The sequence below is a fragment of the Cibotium barometz genome, chromosome 40, assembly GCF_041138505.1.
Source record: "Cibotium barometz isolate CiBa-2024 chromosome 40, ASM4113850v1, whole genome shotgun sequence".
NCBI classification, from domain to species: domain Eukaryota; kingdom Viridiplantae; phylum Streptophyta; class Polypodiopsida; order Cyatheales; family Cibotiaceae; genus Cibotium; species Cibotium barometz.
In genome coordinates, this window is record NC_141085.1 from 13,962,869 (window position 1) to 13,981,324 (window position 18,456).

General features: G+C 35.7%; 1 long non-coding RNA gene across 1 annotated transcript; it reads left to right on the plus strand.

Moving 5' to 3' along the window:
* The first annotated feature begins 401 nt into the window (after positions 1–401).
* On the plus strand, positions 402–2,072 carry LOC147615227 (uncharacterized). Its single transcript, XR_015262785.1, has 2 exons — positions 402–669; positions 1,501–2,072. It is a non-coding gene; the product is annotated as an uncharacterized LOC147615227 (long non-coding RNA).
* Positions 2,073–18,456: the final 16,384 nt, after the last annotated feature.

The following is an 18,456-nucleotide window of genomic DNA, read 5'->3' on the forward strand; positions in this document are numbered from 1 at the left end:
CAAAAAATGTTGGGCTAGTTTAGATAGGAAAGTTGAGCTTTTTCTAAAACAAATCAAGCAAAATTACTAGTTTTGAGTGCATTATGGAGACTAGTGGGGGACCTGCTCTGGGGCTGTGGGGTGGCAGCAGTCTGTTTGTCTGTACACTCGTGTCGCACGGCAAAATGAGATGACCACATAGTGACAATTGAGTGTAGTGTAAAATAATAATAGTGCGGAGAGAAACTTTCCAAAAGTGCATACGATAGAAAACTTGAAATATTAACCCAATATATTTTTATTTGCCAACCTATAAATAATTGTACCATGACTTTTTCTTTTTTCTTTTTTTTTTTCTTCAAATTGGTGAGAAAACTATATGGTTATGGGTCAATGTACTTGGGAGAAAGTGTGAGACCGTCACTGTATGAGGAAACGTCCATTTTTGCTTTTTCAAAGTCACTGTGAGGCGACAGCTATGGCGGCCTCGCGGAATCGTGGGCTGCCTTCCTGCCCCCGACTGGCACAAACGCCGCAGACAGGCCTCCAAAGCAACAGCTGCGCCCCTCCACAGCTTGTGTTTTCCCCTGCCGCGGAGGAGCCCTTCTTGCTGATCGGTGCTGCTCTTGATGGCTTTCTGATCTTCAGAATTCGCGCCCTCCCCCTTGGTTGCCCTCTTTCTGCAGCAAGGTACACAAAAGGGTCTCCTCTTTTCTCATTTCTGGGTTTTGGGTTTCTGCGAGCTTGTTTGTTGGTCTTTAGGGTTCCTCTCCTTTACATTCTATGCTTACCGGATCCAGTCTAGCTTTGTGTCATGCAAGGCTCTGCATGCTTAATACTAGTATTACTATTGGGCTCTTGTTTTAACCATTGATTAGTGCTTTATTGGCTCTTCGTTTGGGCTCCTCCTCCTCTGATACAAGCTATGGCGGTCCCTCTATTTACCTAAGCAAAGTTGAGCTGCCTGATTTTAATCTTATTTCAGGTATTTTGTATTAATGTGGCACTCTTTCTTTTGAATTTTCAGTCATTTTTAAGGTTATAGTTAGGTGGGGTGGTGAGGCCCTCTCTCTTTTGAATTGGGTGGTTTGATTTTAGCTATTGCATCAAGGACCTCTTGATTTGCTTCACTTAAGTGATATATTGGGTTTTATGAGCCCTCTTTTTACCCAAATTGTCCCAAATTGTGGTTTTTGGATGATGAGACCCTCTGATCTTGATTGGGTTGTTTTGATGTAGCCATCAAGGTAAGGCCCTGTGCCGTTGTTGGTTTGCATGATATGGCTATGGTGTTATCCTGGGTTGTATGATATGGCTATGGCAGTGAGGTGTTGTCTTCAATAGTTTGTTTGGTTTAGCTTTGCTAGTGAGTGATTAGCCACCTGGTAGCTTTGCCCTCTCATTATGATTGTTTTGGGATTCATTGCCTTCTGAGATCAACAATTTCTTTAAAGAATTTGAATAGCTGCTTACCTTTTTTGGTTAATCAAGATCTTAATCTGCATCAATATGCTGGTGTAGGCCATGGAAGCCAGCCTGGTGAGCTCCCATTTCTCATACAGCACAAGGTATGGGGAGAACTACAATGAGGAAAGATTGGAACACCACAGCCTGATTGAAGTGCCATCCTACGGTTGGGATGATGGCGAGTTTTACCAGTGTCCAGGGTACGAGAGCTACAGGAACAGGCAGTTGTATCTCCACACTGGCTACAAGTTCACAAGAGAAGAGACCTTGTCAGAGAAGCTGAGGTCCTCTCTGAGCAAGTTCAAGGCAGCAGCATGGGTGGTGATGGCCTGCAATTACAGGTCTATGGTGGTAAGGAGGATAAAAAAGAAGCTCCACTCCACCAGGCAATACTTGAAATCTGCCTCTCTTCCCCTACCCTTGCCCAAGTGTCTTCAGGTATCAAGCTGAAGACACTTAAGCCTGCTCTTGGTGCTAAGGACATGCTTTGTATGCTCTTTAATTTGTGCTGCTGGTGGAAGTTCTCATGTCAAAAATATACACGACAATAGTATTTCGAAGGCTTTTCAAATGGAACCTTGAGTTGTGGTTGCTCTATATATTAATACATAATGACCTATTAATAAGCTACCAGTGTACCTCTGAAGCTTGTTGTATGCCATTCAGTGTATTTGATGTGTCAATGGGGTACTATATTAGAGGTTTTTTACCATCATTCGAGGCCAAAGGGATAGAAAGGAGCAAAAGTTGGATGCATTCTCATTGATACAAGCTTTGATAGATGGCATGAACAAAGGAGAACGAGTGAAGTTATATGTAAAAACCCAGCTAAATCTTGGTGCAAAATGAACATTAGGGATATGCTAACGCATGAAAGTAGTATGGTATGTGCGTGTGCGTGCATGTGTGCGTGTGTGTGTGTGTTTGTGTGTTGGGAGTAGGGAGTCATGATATCCTTAAGAGTTTTATTGACACAAATGGCTTGGAATTCTCAAATGACTCCAATAAGCATTGCAGTTTTAAATTATCATGTTAGCAATGGGAAGAAAGGTGTCATTGGGATCCCTTTTTTCAGAGGCAAACATATATAAGACTTGCCTCATTTGGGAAGAGAAGACCCAAAAAAGAGAGGAACTAGGACTCAAATGTTAAAGATCCTGTTTGGAACTTCTAGTGCACTATCTTAAAAATCCCAATCAAATTCTCAAATCTCTTTCGTCCATGCCATCATCAATCTGTTATAAGAAAGCCTTGCATAGACTAGGTTTTCTTTGTAAGATTCAATTAGACCAAGCTTACACAGGCCTAGAATGTTGCACTAAAAAACATTGCTAAAGTGTTTGAAGTTAAGGGGTGGGGTTAGAGTAGGGTGGATACTGTGGCGACCTTTCTCCACACCGGACTGAATTTGATTCCTCCTCCCCCTCCCTCTGTAAAGGAGTGATGAGTGTGTGTTCCTTCTTGCATTTTTCATTTATTTTTGAAATGTTTGCGAGTCTAGTTAGTAGAGGAGTTTGATATTCTAGCAAGAGCTGGTAGATTCAAACCTTGCGGGTAGCCACAGCTTGTGAATGGTGGTGCATGTGTGTGTATAGTTTCCCTTCAAAATACACTAGCAAGACAAAAGAGCATCCACTCTGCCCATGAAGAGGATGGGTAAGCATTGTAGGTCAATCACAAAAGTAATATATATTACTTTTTGCATGAAGAGGAGCACCCACAAAAGTAATACATATTACCCTGTGTGTATTACAAAGATTTTAGAAGCACCCACAAGGATTTAGAAAGTAATATATATTACCATTTTTGTTTGAGAGGGGAGAAAAAGAGGTCAAAATTTCCATGTGTAGCTACCATCTCTTTGGGTAGAATATTAGAATTATACATACCTAGTGTGGTGGAAAATCCTAAGGTCCGTGACACACTAGGGAATGTTAAGATATGCTTAACATGGTAACACCAACTTGAGACACTTAGGACACTTAAGAAACACAATTGATTGATTGTTGCCTTGTGTTATATAAGGAATATGACTGACTCTAAACAAAGGACTTGATCAATAAGATTGGATTTAGGCTCATTTGGGATCAGTGAGAAAAATGAATATAAGCAGAAGTGTCTTAAATTAACTCAATTGGGCCTAAAAAAGGATCGGTTTTATTAGGAAAGTTTTTTAAATTATAGGATTTTTAGAAACTTGACATTGTCTCCATACAAGTGTCTTTGCAAACAACTTTTGATAAAAATGTCTTCATCCATATACCACTTGCATAGTCACAACCTTGTGGTTTTGAATTTGTGTTGAAAAAGCATAATGACAGGTGATTATCTTTGTATTTAAACCATTGTTAAGTGTTAATATAGCTATTTGTGGCTTGTAAACAAAAGGAGAAGGTAGCATCATCAAATCACAACCAGGCCTCACAACTTGACCATACACAACACATCAAAAACCTAAATGTTTCTGTGAGTTATGAGAGAGGTTTGGGATAGAATTATAAGTTTCATTTGGATGTGTTAGAGATTGGCAAATCTTCTTTGATGATCACCACTCCTTTTAATCTTTTCAATTGGAAAGTGTATCTTACCTAGGGACTTTTCTTAAATATTGATTGAAGTTCTTCAACTTGAAATTTGTAAGATTTTATCTTCACTTCATATGTATGTTTTATCTATGCATCCATCTTCCATTTTCATCTCTTTAGTCCACCCTTTCTTAATTACAAAATACTCCACAAAGTATGCTTGTAAATGGACATGTATGCATCTCTTTAGTCCACTCTTTCTTAATTACAAATTTTAATTAAATAATACTCCACAAAGTATGTATGTAAATGGATGTGTCATGATTGATGGAGGAAGAAAATGTATTGGAATTGTAAAGTATGAGAAAGTGATCAAGGGGATTAACATCACATTTGAAAAGGGTGTGAATTTGGAATTGGAGTATGTAGAATGAATATTGAAATGTGGGATGATTTTGGACTATGATTGATTGGATATTAGATTGTGTTTGTGAGAGAAAACAATTGAGGTTCTCTATTTAAGGAAACATAGAGAGAATCATATATTGGATTATCCATACTCAAGGAAATGGGGTACTATCGAGAGGAGGATATAAGAAAATGGTTTGGGGAAAGAAATTTAGGTCGGGTCCATTTTCTTTAATGGTGATTAAGTGACTCATTGAACTTTGGAATTGTGTTTGAATGTGAGATTGTACATTAGGTTGATTTGTGCCGCGAGTGTGTTATGTTGTTTGGATAGGTTTGATTTTTTTGTTCGGATTAATTCACTTGTGCTAACTTAGGATTATCAAAAGCATATAAAATGAATGGTTTAGTGTTATAAATTTGGTTTTCAAGGTGGGTGTATGTGATTGGATAATCTTTGAAAGGAAGTAAATTTCTAGTACCAATATTGAATAAGAATCAATTGAAATTAGAAAGCCTTCTATATTCATTAAAAAATACTTCATCACAATTAAAGTTAGTAAAGTCCAATACCGATATCTCATGAAAGCCATGCTCACTTGAGGTGCTAATTTTTTTAATAATTAAGATTGGAGTTAGTTTTTATGTATACATATTTCCTTGTGCTCATCTATTGAGAAAAGAGAGATGAAGTGTGTAACCATTTGGGCATTAAGGGGGAGCATATAACCTTAGGAAACCATGAGAAGGGTGTGAAATCAAATGTCACATGACAAATGGGTGGGTAAGAATTAGCCCAAGATAGCATCAAAAGAAGGTGCCTAGAATAAGTGCCCTAGTAGGTTGGTAATAGTCAACTATGAGCATTAAAGGAGCATTGAATCAAGGGAGGTGGAAGCATTGAATCAAGGGAGGTGGAAGCTACAATCATGGGAGCCATGTTAGGGTTAGATTAGGCAGCAATGGATCGAGCAAAGCAAGGTGCTAGTGATGATGTACTCTAGCCTACTTAAAAAGGCACCCAATCTAATGCAAATGCATGTGTGTTGTTGGATCTAACCTCTAGCCTTGTTATTATCTTTTCATTAGCTTAATCACTTTTTCGCTACTTTCATCATGTAAGTATGTGAAAGAAAGGTGAACACTCATTAACCAGAGTTTGCACGATAGCACTCATGGAGGAGAGCTCACTCTTCTTCTCAAAAGGGAGAAGCCACCATAGCTAGGATTAGTGAACTGTAATTATGAATAGCAAATGATTCATTTCATGATTATTCACCATTTTCACTTATCTATGTGGCTTCCCCTTTCACATTACACTTAAAAGTGTCCATAGGCATGGACAACTTATTTCCTAACTCTTGACCCTTATACATACACTTATTCTTGGCCTTGGGCCCAAATAGACATGATACTTCCACTTTGTTACAAACCATCCCCACCCATGAGGTTTCATCCTCAAAACCATGGATGTATGTGTGAACTCATGTGAGATCCCTGTCCCCCCGGATTCAGCAGCGGAAGTAGCACATCTTGCGTGGGGCAGGGTCCCACACTCGGGGCCTCGCCCACGGATATCCGGACAGGTGACTAATTCCTCGATTCTTCCAAACCGAACTCAGAAAAAACTTCTCTTGCCCGGAAAGCACGGGCGATTCCACCAGGATAACTTTTCCCTAACGTAGTCAAAAGCCTTAACTAACTGAGCTCATCTGACCGAACCCGTAAGTCCCATAGTCAGATCAGGGAAAAAGACTGTACTTGGATCATAGAGATCAACGCTTTTTTCCTCATTGAGAGGCACAGCCGTTGATTCTTTTCCATAGAACAATTTTCGTCCGGGATTTACTTCATCTATCGCACTAAACAGAAATTGAATCTCGATTTATGGATCCATCAGTCCAGCCTAACCCCATCCATTCCCATGGGTTAGCCAACCGCCCAACCACTGTAGTGATGGGATCCAATTAGGAATTTGGTTAGGTTTTGTCCCGGGTACTAGGGAAAAGAGTTCCCAGGTCCCCTAGCCGGATGTTCATGCAACATAAAACTAGTCACACCACTTACATACCCAATGTGAAATTGTCTTTTTCACAGATTCAGTCATCTTTAAAACAATCATTTAATGAAACCATAGTATCATTGATCACAATCCTCCAAAATATCCGGTTGAATCTTAATTTCCAATCATTCCTTCATTAGAGTATCTATGGCATCATTGGCAACCAGAACGCTCACCACCTGTCAGGGACCTTTTCAATAGTTCCTAGCTCATAGTACTCGGCAATATAGTCACTTATAAAAATCAAGATGGAATCTCCGTTGAAGATCAGCAAGATCAACCAACAGATCCATATAAAAGAGCCATAGACTCATCCGTTGAGGACCAGCAAGGTCAATCAACCAGATCCATGCCCGGTTTCAGAAAACAACTCTTACTCCTTATTCCAATATCTTCCACGACGCATATGTGGGTATCTTTCGCGACCCAGAGCCCGAGCACCGTATGGTCAGCACCCTCTAGGATCCTTCGCAAGTCACCTAGCGCTTCACTCATAGGCCGCTTCCCTGGTCCCTCATCCACCGTACCGGAAGCTCACCATTTAAATCGAACCGAGGCTGGTCAAGACCTCGGCCGACCTTGCTATGCGAGACGTCCTCCATTGACTCTCCATCCAATAGTTGCAAGTTTATCAGTTAGGTTTCCATGACCTTAATCACAAGCTGGTCGAAATGCTTCCCCAGCATTCTTGACATAAAACAGTCATTTACAAACGGGTCACAAATACAGTTTCTATATTGAACTCTCGTCTTTCCACATTATTCCACATCAATCCATATTACTTAATCCAATTCCAAATCATATGTGTATCCATTCTTGACCAGATACATCATTTTCCATCCCATCACATCAGATTCATTCACTTCACATAACATCCATTCCTATCTTTCTTAATTTACATTACGTCTCATCACATCCATTTCTCATTATATCTCATTCGTTCAGATCTTATATTATTCATTCACACTCTAATTCACATGACATCTCATCTCATCCATTCGCTCATATCGACTTTATATCCATTCACATTCATATTTGCATTCATTATTCCACACACACATCCACATTCGTACATCCACATTCATACATCCACATCCACATTCATACATCCACATCCACATCTACATTCATACATCCACATCCACATTCACATTCACATCCATACATCCATACCCACATTCCACATTCATACATCCATATCCACATCCACATCCACATTCATACATCCACATCCACATCTACATTCATACATCCACATTCACATTCACATCCATACATCCATACCCATATTCCACATTCATACATCCATAGCCACATTCCACATCTACATCCATATCTCCATTCACACATCCACATCCACATTCACATACATCCATATCCACATTCTATATCTACATCCATATCCACATTCCACATTCATACATCCACATCCATACATCCACATTCCACATTCACATTCACATCCATACATTCATATCCACATTCCACATCCTCATTCTCATTCACATACATCCACATCCACATTCCATATCTACATCCATATCCCCATTCACACATCCACATTCACATTCACATTCACATACATCCATATCCACATTCCATATCTACATCCATATCCCCATTCACACATCCACATTCACATTCACATACATCCACATTCACATTCACATTCATACATCTCCATCTATTCCTCGTTCATTTTCATCTATTTTATTCGTTTCACATCCTTATATCAATTTATAGAATACAAGAGAATTCTTATTTTTGATATAAGATTTCTTTACGCATCTATTTATGCATAAATTCCATTTTAAGGAGACTAACACTTTCGAAATAAAAACCAGTCTTTTATGCATCTTCCTATACATAAATTCATTTTAAATGAGAATGACACTTTTGAATTAAAAATCAATCTTTTATGCATCTTCCTATGCATAAATTCATTTTAAATGAGAATGACACTTTTATGCAAAATTCAATCTTTTATGCATCTTCCTATGCATAAATTCATTTTAAATGAGAATGACACTTTTGAATTAAAAATCAATCTTTTATGCATCTTCCTATGCATAAAATCAAAATTGACGAAAATAACTCTTTTGAACTAAAAATAGATTTCTTTATGCATCTTTCTATGCATAAAATCAAAATTGATGAGAATAACTCTTTTGAACTAAAAATAGATTTCTTTATGAGAATAACTCTTTTTGAACTAAAAATAGATTTCTTTATGCATCTTTCTATGCATAAAATCAAAATTGATGAGAATAACTCTTTTTGAACTAAAAATAGATTTCTTTATGCATCTTTCTATGCATAAAATCAAAATTGATGAGAATAACTCTTTTGAGTTAAAATAAATTCTTTATGCATCTTTCCATGCATAAATCCAATTTAGTAGGAATTACACTTTTAGAATAAAAGAATTTTTCTTATGCATCCTATTTATGCATAAAATCATTTATGATGAAAATCATAGTTTTAATATAAAAATATATCTTTTATGCATATGTTTATGCATACAATCATTTATGATGAAAATCACTCTTTTAATCTAAAAAAATATCTTTCATGCATATGATTATGCATACAATCATTTATGATAAAAATCACTCTTTTAATATAAAAGAATTTCTTTTATGCATCTAATTTATGCATAAAATCATTTATGATGAAAGTAACACTTTTATAATTAAAAAATAATATTTTATGCATACTTTTATGCATAAAAATCAAATATGATAAAAGTAACACTTTTATAATAAAAATAATAATCTTTTATGCATACTTCTATGCATGAAAATCAAATATGATGAAAGTAACAATTTTACAATAAAATAATAATCTTTTATGCATACCTCTATGCATGAAAATCAAATATAATAAAAGTAACACTTTTATAATAAAAATAAAAATAATCTTTTATGCATACTTCTATGCATGAAAATCAAATATGATAAAAGTAACACTTTTATAATAAAATAATAATCTTTTATGCATACCTCTATGCATGAAAATCAAATATGATAAAAGTAACACTTTTATAATTAAAAAAATAATCTTTTATGCATACTTCTATGCATGAAAATCAAATATGATAAAAGTAACACTTTTACAATAAAATAATAATCTTTTATGCATACTTTTATGCATAAAAATTAATAATAATGAAAGTAATACTTTTATAATAAAACTAAATTTTTTTTATACAAATAATCAAAATGCATCTTCTATGCATGAAAATGACACTTTAGAATATAGAATTCATAAGGATTACTCTTTTAGAATAATGAAAGATAATACTTATTTCCAAATTTTTGAAAATTTTTGCCATAACCTCCTTTGTATGGCTGACCATTTTTCAATTTTAAGTCTCTAAAATTAATTAGAAATGCAACAAGAGTATTTAAATCATTCTAAAGTAACATTTTTCTACTTATTTAAAAGAAACATAATGAAAAACTTGAGTTTATTCATTAATCATTCACTTAGGATAAAGAATGGTTGGATTTACTAGAGAAGAGAGGGGAATGCTTTTTGTACTGAGGCATAACATCACTTGCAATTTTAGAGAAGACAAAAAGTATAAAAAACCATAAAAACCATAAAATAAATGGAAAAGAGAAGAATCACCAACTTACTTAATGAATTTGAGAGCTTTCCTTTGGCTTGATGGTTTGAGGGTTCAACTCTTGTTTGAGACAAGAGTGGCCACCAATCTTTTGGAAGAGGGAAGGTCAAAAACTAATGAATTATGAGTAAAATTCATTGTTTTTGGCACTTGGGAGAGGCAGGGTAACAGTGCAAAAACACTATTAAGTTTCAACAAAGGGGAGGGCTTCTATTTATAAAAAAAAATGAGCCTCTAACCAAGCAAACTGATTCTAGAATTTTTCAGATCAGTTTGGTCAATTTTTGACCATTTTTAGATCAGTTTTGCTCACTTTTTGGATCTAGTTGAAACAGGAGAGATGAGAGATGAAAATATCTCATTATTTGGGAGTTTAAAACTCATTCAAGAATGTGAAATAGGCGCCTCCTTCATGAGGGAAATTCCCCCATGCAGAGGTGTCAAAAATGCATCATTACTTCTAAATATCTCCCTTTTTTAATTATTAACCTTGACCTTAGTTAACTCTTCATCTTATGTGAGTATTTACTCATTTTTGGGAGATTTTTCTTTTATTTTTTCATTTATCTCCTCCCTACATTTGGATGAATCTTATTGGTCCATAGGAACCTTAATTTAAAATCTTGAAAAAATCTTCACCCCCACGATAATGCCTCAGATTATACTTAATTTCTAATGCACCTTCTGAAAATCTTTTTGAACTTTTGTTTCAGGGGAACTTATTTTAATAAGATGAGGTATTTTTCTATCAAAAAATATTTAAAATCTGAATATTCTCTTTCTAGAACATTTTCTGTCTCTAGGCCAAAACTGGTAGAAACAAGATCTTTTATATTTCTGAAGAGGGATTTGATTACATGGGAAGATACTGGACATCCTGAGAGGCTGGGGGAGGAATCTTACATTCTACCCCACTTAAAAAACGCGAGATGTCCTCATCTCGCAGGTGGAGTATGATCTCTTTCATCTTCTTCTTCTTCTTCAATCACTTCCAGCGTTACTGCCTTGGAAGTGGACGACCGATTTGGGAACAACTTTCTTTGACTTTCCCTATTCTGAATTGGAGGTCTTGCATTACTTTGGGTTGAAACTGCAGGTTGGATAGAGGGTCTACCACCTCTGGGATTTCCCTGATCTTGGCGGATAGAACCATGATTACTCTGGACGAAAGGGGCTAGAGTCTGGAATCTTGATCCCTGACTTTCTTGCCCTGAAAACCTTGATCCAAAAAGAGTTGGACAATCCATACTGCAATGTCCAAATCCTTGACAGTTATAGCATTTCACTCTCTTGTTCAAGGGTGGAGCTTCTGAAGTTGAATTCCAGGGGATTGAGTTTCGGGAAAAGGACATTTCTTCCATTTTGGAACTTCCCATATCCTGGGTTTGATCCTGATATCTCTTAGGTGGAGGAAGGTTGGAATCACCTTCTGGGAATAAAAACCTTTTGAAAGGTGATGGTGCTGGGTTTGGCAGGACTTTGACATCAAAGGCTTTGGCGAAATCCTTTGCCATCCGAATTGCTTCGGCCATGGAAATAGGTTTGCCATTCTTGACTAAAGTATCTAATGGCTTGTTCATTCCCCGAATGAACCTGGCCATCAGCTGCTCTTCATCCAATTGAGGGGAATATTTAAGGAGAAGGGAAAAAGTCTGATGGTACTCTTCAATTGTCCGGTTTTCCTGCTTTAGTTCCAAGAACTCATTCATCTTAGTTTCAAGAAAGCCTGGGGGACAAAACCTCTCTCTGAGGTAAGCCTTGAGATCGGTCCAGGTTTGGGTATTTCGATCGAGACGGTTTGTCTCACAGTGGTTTCTCCACGCCACTCTAGCTGTCTCCACTATCTTCAGCCTTGCAAGAGCCATTTTGCTCTTCTCATTGTAACCGGTGACATTGAAGTATTCTTCCATTGATTCGATCCACTTCTCCACAGTCTCACCCAAGTTTTCCCCTTCACCCTTGAAAGGTCCAGGCTGCGAACTATGAAGAGTTTTACGAACATCCAGGTCGAGTTCTTCTTCATCGAGTTGGGGTTTAACATTTCTACCACGACGTCCTCGATCCATGTTCCTATCAATACGAAAATTCTTGTTAAGTTTCTTTATTTATGATTCAATCCGATTTTTGATTCAACTGATTCTGGGGTTCTTTAAATAGGTCGGCTCCCCACATAATCATGGGATAAAGATACTCATATAGAACGCATTATCAAGTAACAATTCATTCAGAATATCTCATTCATATCTTTAACACCATCAGACTAAATTTTTCCATCTGAACGACTAGTCCTCCATGGTGGGGATTTCATTTTTTTTTATTTTTAATTTATCAACCCTTAACTTGATTCACTGATCAAAAGTTAACAGTAATAATCTGCCAGCACAATCCACTAATCTCATAGTGATTGGCTGAAGTCATTAACGTCATTCCAGTTAAGAACATCATCACAGGGACTCGTCCCATTCATCCTCATTGCAGTTTTGCTCAGATTATTACATTCCAACCAATTTTCAAGGATCATTATTTTTCAATCAGAATCCAAATCAATTCATCAGTTCTCAACCAGAATTTAAAAATCATATCAACCACATTTGAATTCATCATATGGATAGTATTAATGCTTATAATTTCAAGTCTTAGATTTACTCGTATATACTACTAGTAAAGAGCTGCAGTTATACCGTCAGTATATACAGGTAGTCATGGTTCTTGGAACTATAAGGTAAATACCATCATGTCTAGGCCTCAAGCAAGTCAGGGATTCCCTACAATTGCGGTACTTCCATCTGAAGACCCAATTACCAAATTATGAATTTTAGTTTGAATATCAAATTGTATGAATTTTTATCACACAATTATAACCTTTTAGTGCCTCTTGATAAATTTTTGACATATTTGGCTTCTCGGTTGATCCTCATTAGCCAAATAGCTATGATACCAACTGTGAGATCCATGTTCCCACCGCGCAAGGGATTTGGGGTGCTAGCAGTGGAAGTAGCACATCTTGCGCGGGGCAGGGTCCCACACTCGGGGCCTCGCCCCACGGATATCCGGACAGGTGACTAATTCCTCGATTCTTCCAAACCGAACTCGGAAAAAACTTCTCTTGCCCAGAAAGCACGGGCGATTCCACCAGGATAACTTTTCCCTAACGTAGTCAAAAGACTTAACTAACTGAGCTCATCTGACCGAACCCGTAAGTCCTATAGTCAGATCAGGGAAAAAGACTGTACTTGGATTATAGAGATCAACGCCTTTTTCCTCATTGAGAGGCACAGCCATTGATTCTTTTCCATAGAATAATTTTTATCCGGGATTTACTTCATCTATCGGACTAAATAGAAATTGAGTCTCGATTTACGGATCCATCAGTCCAGCCTAACCCCATCCAGTCCCATGGGTTAGCCAACCGCCCAACCACTGTAGTGATGGGATCCGATTAGGAATTTGATTAGGTTTTGTCCCGGGTACCAGGGAAAAGAGTTCCCAGGTCCCCTAGCCGGATGTTCATGCAACATAAAACTAGTCACACCACTTACGCACCCAATATGAAATTGCCTTTTTCACAGATTCAGTCATCTTTAAAACAATCATTTACTGAAACCATAGTATCATTGATCACAATCCTCCAAAATATCCGGTTGAATCTTAATTTCCAATCATTCCTTCATCAGAGTATCTATGGCATCATTGGCAACCAGAACGCTCACCACCTGTTCACTCAGGGACCTTTTCGATAGTTCCTAGCCCATAGTACTCAGCAATATAGTCACTTATAAAAATCAAGATGGAATCTCCGTTGAAGATCAGCAAGATCAACCAACAGATCCATATAAAAGAGCCATGGACTCATCCGTTGTTGAGGACCAGCAAGGTCAATCAACCAGATCCATGCCCGGTTTCAAAAAATAACTCTTACTCCTTATTCCAATATCTTCCACGACGCATATGTGGGTATCTTTCGCGACCCAGAGCCCGAGCACCATATGGTCAGCACCCTCTAGGATCCTTCGCAGGTCACCTAGTGCTTCACTCATAGGCCGCTTCCTTGGTCCCTCATCCACCGTACCGGAAGCTCACCATTTAAATCGAACCGAGGCTGGTCAAGACCTCGGCCGACCTTGCTATGCGAGACGTCCTCCATTGACTCTCCATCCAGTAGTTGCAACTTTATCAGTTAGGTCTCCACGACCTTAATCACAAGATGGTCAAAATGCTTCCCCAGCATTCTTGACATAAAATAGTCATTTACAAACAGGTCATAAATACAGTTTCTATGTTGAACTCTCGTCTTTCCACATTATTTCACATCAATCCATATTACTTAATCCAATTCTAAATCATATGTGTATCCATTCTTGACCAGATACATCAATTTCCATCCCATCACATCAGATTCATTCACTTCACATAATATCCATTCCTATCTTTCTTAATTTACATTACGTCTCATCACATCCATTTCTCATTATATCTCATTTGTTCAGATCTTATATTATTCATTCACATTCTGATTCACATGACATCTCATCTCATCCATTCGGTCATATCGACTTTATATCCATTCACATTCATATTTGCATTCATTATTCCACACACACATCCACATTCGTACATCCACATTCACATCTATATCCATACATCCATTTTCACATCCACATTCATACATCCACATCCACATTCACATTCATACATCCACATCCACATCTACATTCATACATCCACATTCACATTCACACCCATACATCCATACCCACATTCCACATTCATACATCCATATCCACATCCACATTCATACATCCACATCCACATCTACATTCATACATCCACATTCACATTCACATCCATACATCCATACCCACATTCCACATTCATACATCCATAGCCACATTCCATATCTACATCCATATCCCCATTCACACATCCACATTCACATTCACATACATCCATATCCACATTCCATATCTACATCCATATCCACATTCCACATTCATACATCCACATCTACATTCACATTCACATCCATACATCCATATCCACATTCCACATCCTCATTCTCATTCACATACATCCACATCCACATTCCATATCTACATCCATATCCCCATTCACACATCCACATTCACATTCACATACATCCATATCCACATTCCATATCTACATCCATATCCACATTCACACGTCCACATTCACATTCACATACATCCACATTCACATTCACATTCATACATCTCCATCTATTCCTCGTTCATTTTCATCTATTTTATTCGTTTCACATCCTTATATCTATTTATAGAATACAAGAGAATTCTTATTTTTGATATAAGATTTCTTTACGCATCTATTTATGCATAAATTCCATTTTAAGGAGACTAACACTTTCGAAATAAAAACCAATCTTTTATGCATCTTCCTATACATAAATTCATTTTAAATGAGAATGACACTTTTGAATTAAAAATCAATCTTTTATGCATCTTCCTATGCATAAATTCATTTTAAATGAGAATGACACTTTTGAATTAAAAATCAATCTTTTATGCATCTTCCTATGCATAAATTCATTTTAAATGAGAATGACACTTTTGAATTAAAAATCAATCTTTTATGTATCTTCCTATGCATAAATTCATTTTAAATAAGAATGACACTTTTGAATTAAAAATCAATCTTTATGCATAAAATCAAAATTGACGAAAATAACTCTTTTGAACTAAAAATAGATTTCTTTATGCATCTTTCTATGCATAAAATCAAAATTGATGAGAATAATTCTTTTGAACTAAAAATAGATTTCTTTATGCATCTTTCTATGCATAAAATCAAAATTGATGAGAATAACTCTTTTGGGTTAAAATAAATTCTTTATGCATCTTTCCATGCATAAATCCAATTTAGTAAGAATTACACTTTTAGAATAAAAGAATTTTTCTTATGCATCCTATTTATGCATAAAATCATTTATGATGAAAATCACACTTTTAATATAGAAAAATATCTTTTATGCATATGTTTATGCATACAATCATTTATGATGAAAATCACTCTTTTAATCTAAAAAATATCTTTTATGCATACAATCATTTATCATGAAAATCACTCTTTTAATATAAAAGAATTTCTTTTATGCATTTAATTTAGGCATAAAATCATTTATGATGAAAGTAACACTTTTATAATAAAAAAATAATATTTTATGCATACTTTTATGCATAAAAATTAAATATGATAAAAGTAACACTTTTATAATAAAAATAATAATCTTTTATGCATACTTCTATGCATGAAAATCAAATATGATAAAAGTAACACTTTTACAATAAAATAATAATCTTTTATGCATACCTCTATGCATGAAAATCAAATATGATAAAAGTAACACTTTTACAATAAAATAATAATCTTTTATGCATACCTCTATACATGAAAATCAAATATGATAAAAGTAACACTTTTATAATAAAAATAATAATAATCTTTTATGCATACTTCTATGCATGAAAATCAAATATGATAAAATAATAATCTTTTATGCATACCTCTATGCATGAAAATCAAATATGATAAAAGTAACACTTTTATAATTAAAAAAATAATCTTTTATGCATACTTCTATGCATGAAAATCAAATATGATAAAAGTAACACTTTTACAATAAAATAATAATCTTTTATGCATAAAAATTAATATTAATGAAAGTAATACTCTTATAATAAAACTAAATTTCTTTTATACAAATAATCAAAATGCATCTTCTATGCATGAAAATGACACTTTAGAATATAGAATTCATAAGGATTACTCTTTTAGAATAATGAAAGATAATACTTATTTCCAAATTTTTTAAAAATTTTGCCATAACCTCCTTTGTATGGCTGACCATTTTTCAATTTTAAGTCTCTAAAATTAATTAGAAATGCATCAAGAGTATTTAAATCATTCTAAAGTAACATTTTTCTACTTATTTAAGAGAAACATTATGAAAAACTTGAGTTTATTCATTAATCATTCACTTAGGATAAAGAATGGTTGGGTTTACTAGAGAAGAGAGGGGAATGCCTTTTGTAATGAGGCATAACATCACTTGCAATGTTAGAGAAGACAAAAAGCATAAAAAACCATAAAAACCATAAAATAAATGGAAAAGAGAAGAATCACCAACTTACTAATAAATTTGAGAGCTTTCCTTTGGCTTGATGGTTTGAGGGTTCAACTCTTGTTTGAGACAAGAGTGGCCAACCAATCTTTTGGAAGAGGGAAGGTCAAAAACTAATGAATTATAAGTAAAATTTATTGTTTTTGGCACTTGGGAGAGGTAGGGTAACAGTGCAAAAACACTATTAAGTTTCAACAAAGGGGAGGAAAAAGTGAGCCTCTAACCAAGCAAACTGATTCTAGAATTTTCCAGATCAGTTTGGTCAATTTTTGACCATTTTTAGGTCAGTTTTGCTCACTTTTTGGATCTAGTTGAAACAGGAGAGAGGAGAGATAAAAATATCTTTTTATTTGGGAGTTTAAAACTCATTCAAGCATGTGAAATAGGCGCCTCCTTCATGAGGGGAATTCCCCCATGCAGAGGTGTTAAAAATGCATCATTACTTCTAAATATCTCCCTTTTTTAACTATTAACCTTGTCCTTGATCAACTCTTCATCTTATGTGAGTATTTACTCATTTTTGGGAGATTTTTCTTTTATTTCTTCATTTATCTCCTCCCTACATTTGGATGAATCTTATTGGTCCATAGGAACCTTAATTTAAAATTTCGAAAAAATCTTCACCCCCAGGATAATGCCTCTTGAACAGATTATACTTAATTTTTAATGCACCTTCTGAAAATCTTTTTGAACTTCTGTTTCAGGGGAACTTTTTTTAATAAGATGAGGTATTTTTCTATCCAAAAATATTTAAAATCTGAATATTATCTTTCTAGAACATTTTCTCCCTCTCTAGGCCAAAACTGGTAGAAACAAGATCTTTTATATTTCTGAAGAGGGATTTGATTACATGGGAAGATACTGGACATCCTGAGAGGCTGGGGGAGGAATCTTACAACTCACATGAATGGAGACTATGAGCCAAGACTCATGTCAAGTTTCAAGCCCACAGTTGAATCATATATGTGTTGTAGATAAAAGAACATATATATGGCTATAAACTGCACCTTATATCCTCCAAACATATCCAAATGCATGTATCATGATACTATATAAGTATCATAAGGCTTCCATATAGTATGCATCCATCTCAAGTGACTATAGGGATGTCCAAAGTGCATTTCCAAGAAATTTTAGCAAGTTATTTCACTGTTTTCACTCCTCATTTGAGTCCTCAAGTGCATTCACAACAACCCTTCATAACCTTCCAATGTAGAGGTGGGTTGCC